Genomic DNA, 5,195 nt, shown 5'->3' with positions numbered 1-5,195 from the left:
ACCTGAAGTTTTTTGTTCCTAGATTGCCTCTTTCCCCACCTACAGTGTGAGCTGCTGAGGGACAAGGTTTTCTTCTTTTGCTGATGCAGCCTACATGTCTGCAATAGCGCCTGGCTCACAGCAGGCTTTCCAGGAGGGGGATGTGTGAGAGAGTTATTCAGAGCTTTTGGCCGTGGGAGTAACCTACGTTCAGTGGCTTTGTTAATCCAGACTTTTTTTTTTTTTTGGTCTTTCTGAGACAGTGTCTTACCGGCGTGGTGGCGCACGCCTGTAATCCCAGCACTCAGGAGGCTGAGGCAGGAGGATCGTCGTGAGTTTGAGACCAACCTGGGCTACAAAGTGAGCTCAAAGGCAGCCTGAACTGCATAGCGAGACCTTGGCTCAAGAAGACCAAAAAATAAATAAATAAATTGAGACAGGGTCTCGCTATGCAGTTCAGGCTAGTGTTGAACTCACTTTGTAGCCCAGGCTGGCCTCGAACTTGAAACGATGCTCCTGCCTCAGCCTTCCGAGTCCTGGGGTTACAGGCGTGCGCCACTACGCCCGGCTCTGTTAATCCAGACTTTGACTTGGTACAACATTGAGATTTTTTTGGTCAGGTCTTAAGATGAGAGTTGCTGAATTCACTGCGTGCTTGCTGTGCTTGCTGTGCTTGCAGGGAGCCGAACAAGTTCTGCCTCGGGGTCTTTCACTTGGTTGTCCAGGGGCTCCCTCAAAGCGTGGCTTGCGGTCCTCTCACCTGGCAAATGAGGCAACGAGCTCATACAGCTGCCGGGCAACTTTCTCAGTGCTGCCCACGAAGCCCCAGGTTTGGGGTTTGAACTCCGCTGCATAGAGGCATCAGGTCCCTTGCATCCTCTCCATAGACTTTGGCCGAGGGGTGGGTTACAGTAGAAGGAAGTCTGGTTTGGTAGCCAGCAGGCCGGAGTCAGGGGTAATTCTGCCCCTGCTTTGTCTCAGCTTCTTTCTGGATGAGATGAAGCAGTAGAACCAGTTGGGGAAAAAAAGCTGATTTGTCCCGAGGCCACACATGCTACTTTGGGTTTCAGCACAAGAGAATTTAGCTCTGCCCTGGGCCAGCCAGGTGGGCCCACATGTGTCCAAGATGGCCTAGAGCGAACTCAGAGCGGAAGTGGGGCCCATCAGGTTGGACAGGGGAGGGGAGTGGGGGGCAGGGCCCGGGAAAGGACCGTGGAGGCAGAAGAGTTGCTGGTTTTCCAAGTATCCCAATGTCACCTGGTGCTCCTGACCAAAGGTCAGGGTCCAGGACAGAGGCCACTGTCCACATTCCAGGGGTCACACTCCTCACAACACCTTTAGTCTTAGGTTAGAAGATTGGGGGATCTTTTTGTTGTTGTTTTTTTATTTTTTTTTCTGGTACCGGGAACCGAACTTATAACTTTGTGCTTGCCAGGCAGGTACTGTGCCGCTGAGCTAAATCCCCAGCCCTAGGTTAGAAGATTAAAAGGTCTGCTCACACCCTCAGGAATCCAGGCGCTGGAGACAAAAGGAGGAAGAACATTCTAGAAGCCAGGGATGTGGATGCAGAATGGGCTGTGCTGGTGGAGGGCGGCACTCTGGGTGAGTGGAGTACAAGTTGTCAGGAAAGTTGTCCAGAAGCTCCGAACAGGTCTTTAGGTCCTTGACAACACGCGGATCCAGGGTAGATCATCCCAGATGCCCCTTCCAACTTGGACCTCTTGAGAGGCCCGGCCTGTCTGCTACTTAAGGCTAAGAATTCCTTCTCTTCTCTTCCCACTGGGCTTTAAAGATCACTGAGAGGTTTTCCTGGGGACATTGTGGAGGAAGCTGTGATTTATTCTACCAGCTCGGCTGGGTCTGGGCCTGCCTGGATATTTCTGGCACTCCCAAAGGAAAACAAACCTTTACCCACTAATGTAAGCAGGCAAAATCTTTACCCAATAAAACAAATAAGCCAGCTCCTCTAAGCCACGGACGGCTTTCCTAACATGGCGTTGAGGACCGTGCGCCAGTCAACATGAGCAGTCCTGCTCCCTGGAACAGAGGTGCAGGGACTGACCCCAGGTGGCAGGTAAGGGTCACATTCACACTGGCTTCAAGGGTTGGATGGGTTTTTCAGGGATACAGCTGCCAGATAAAATACAGGACGCCTAGTTACATTTGAATTTTCCATAAATAATGATTTTTTTAGAATAAGTATATCCTATAGCCCAATTGAGATAGACTTGAAAATAATTTATTATCAGATATTCAAATTTCTATTTGTAACCTTCCAGGCTGCATATAAATATAGTCAATGAACCAGGCTGACTGATATCTTTAACGAGAATGAACAAAGGGAGAATGAACAAAGGGGAATGTGGCACCAGTAATCCTGGGCTGTATTACCTGATATAATTTACATATGAAAATTCAGCCCATACTTATTTTGTTCTGAGACAGAGTCTTGCTACATAGTCCAGGCTGACCTCCAACTCACTGCAATCCTCCCGCCTCAGCCTCCCAAGTGCTGGGATTATAGGCGTGCACCACCACGCCCAGCCTCTCAGCTCTTTTTGTACTAAAACAAAGGTGTGGCTGCTGCTGGACAGGCATCATTAGTATAGGAGCTACCCAGGAAGTTCAAGCCACCTCAGGAATACCTGTGACCTAGAGTGTGACCCTGTAATTCACTTAGGAGTCATTCATTTCCAAGGACTGCAGTCATAGGTGTGCTTTATGGCTACACACAAGCATGGGCCAGGCTTGAGTTTAATCAGGGCCCCCTTACTCTAATGAAAAGCCTTCCAGAATCCTTCCTTTCTTCCCAGGCAGGCAGGCAGAATATAGAACCTACTCCAGGTTGCCTCACAGAGGCATTTCTCTTAGCTTATCTTCCTATTTTCCGATAAACTAAAAATAACGCATCTTGGTTGCCACAGGGATTGCCGCCAGACACAACTTGGGACAGGAAGTTAAGAACTGCTGGGTGTGGTGGGGCACGCCTGTAATTCCAGCACAAGAGAAGCTGAGGCAGGAGGATTGTTGAGAGTTTGAGACCAGCCTGGACTACAAAGTGAGCTCAAGGCCAGCCTGCATTGCATAGTGAGACCCTATCTCAAAAAGACAAAAAAACAAAAACAAAAACAAAATCATGTCATGCCTACCTTTAAGGGTCTTAGGCTCATAGTGCCTTTATTCTTTTTTGTTTGTTTGTTTCCAGACAGGGTCTCATGATGCAGTTCAGGCTGGACTTAAACTTACTACGTAGCCCAGGCTGGCCTCAAACTCACAGTGATCCTCCTGACTCAGCCTCCCAAGTTTTGAGATTACAAGTGTGAGCCACCATGCCCGACTGTCATTTGATTTTCTTTTTTTTTTTTGTTTTTTTGGTTTTTTTTACCGGTACCGGGAATCGAACTCACGACTTCCCGCTTGCCAGGCAGGCACTGTGCCGCTGAGCTAAATCCCCAGCCCCTTTTTTTGTTTTTTTTTTTCCAGTACCAGGAATTGAACTTACAACCTTGTGCTTGCCAGGCAGGCACTGTGCTGCTGAGCTAAATTCCCAGCCCCTTTTTTTTTTTCCAGTACCAGGAATTGAACTTACAACCTTGTGCTTGCCAGGCAGGCACTGTGCTGCTGAGCTAAATTCCCAGCCCCTGTCATTTGATTTTCTTAACCACCTGTCTAAGGCAGGCTCAGCCCAAGCTCCAGTAAGACTAAGTGTTGCTATATCTATGAGAAAGCCAAGCCCTGAAGTTTCCTCCTGCTGCAAATGTTTTCATGGATCATACATTGAAATGCTCAACAAGTTTGCATTCACAGCCTCAAGTCCACCCACCAGAACTCTTGGGCAAACAAGGGACTGGCTTATGGTTGAATTACCCTATGAGGGCAACTTTATACACATTCAAATTAGTGGAATGGGGGGTCAGTCCTTATTGAAATGTTGAAGCCGGGTGTGGTGGCCCACTCCTGTAATCCCAGTACTCAGGAGGCTGAGGCAGGAGGATCCTTGAGAGTTTGAGACCAGCCTGGGCTACAAAGTGAGCTCAAGACCAGCCTGAACTGCATAGTGAGACCCTGTCTCAAAAAGACAAAACAAACTTAAAAAGAAAAAAAAAAAAAAAAACCCAAAAAACCAAAACAGTGAAACCATTCAGAGCAGAGGTCAACACACCAGCAATTTTAGGCCTCTGCAAGTCATAGCATAACTGTCACAGCTACTCAGCTTGTCCTTGTGGCTAGACAGAAGCCAGAGAGAGGAGACAAGACCTAAAGGAATGGGTGTCACTCTTGCAACAGAGCTGGATTCATGGATGCTACCATGGTTTTGTGGCATTTCCACTTGTTACGAATTCTTTTTCTTTGGACCCCCCCCCAATCATTTTGTTTTGTTTTGTTTTTTTGTTTTTTTCTGGTACCAGGAATTGAACTCACGGCATCACGCTTGCCAGGCAGGCGCTGTGCCACTGAGCTAAATCCCCAGCTCCCCCCAATCATTTAAAAATGTGAAAACTATTCCTTATCTGAGGGTTGTGCAAAACCCAGTAGACGCTAGGGTTTGTGTTGGCTGTGGTTTCCTTTTGCCTGGTTTGTAGCACAGGCTCTGAGTCAGCGGTCTCTGAGCTCAGCCCTGGCCTCACCCTTCCCATATGGGTGGAAGGTTCAGTTTCTGGAGCTGTAAAATGGGGGGAAATAACTACCAGCATGTAGCACTGTGACAAGGACTGTACTGCCACTTCTTGCACATCCTAGGAGCCTTATAAATGCATTCAGGGGGGCCAGGACTCATAGGGTACATCTGTAATCCCAGAACTTGGTAGGAGGATTGTTCTGAGTTGGAGGCCAACCTGGGCTGCATAGTGAGTTTGAGGCCAGTGTGGGTTGTGTAGTTGATGGAGACCACTACAAAGCAGCTCTGAGCAGGACTTAAATTCATCCATGTTTATTTGTGAGGCTGTTCAAGGCCTAGGCCCCTTGTCTGGAGATGGGTAGCAGATTCATAGTAAGTGAACCTCTGAGTCACTGGTCCCTACTGAGGCCTGTAATCGGAGGTGAAGCCATGAAGTCTCAAAGGATAAGACATGGTCACAGATAAGGACATCTGGCTCTAACCAGGGCTAGGTGGTGCATGTCTGTAATCCCAGTATTTGGGAGGCTGAGGCAGGAGGGTTGCTGTGAGTTTGAGACCTGCCTGGGCTATAAAGTGAGTTCAAGGCCAACCTGAACTG

The sequence above is a fragment of the Chinchilla lanigera genome, unplaced genomic scaffold (assembly GCF_000276665.1).
Source record: "Chinchilla lanigera isolate Chin_1 unplaced genomic scaffold, ChiLan1.0 scaffold00037, whole genome shotgun sequence".
Classification (NCBI taxonomy): Eukaryota; Metazoa; Chordata; class Mammalia; order Rodentia; family Chinchillidae; genus Chinchilla; species Chinchilla lanigera.
Note: the sequence above shows the minus strand (reverse complement) of the source record.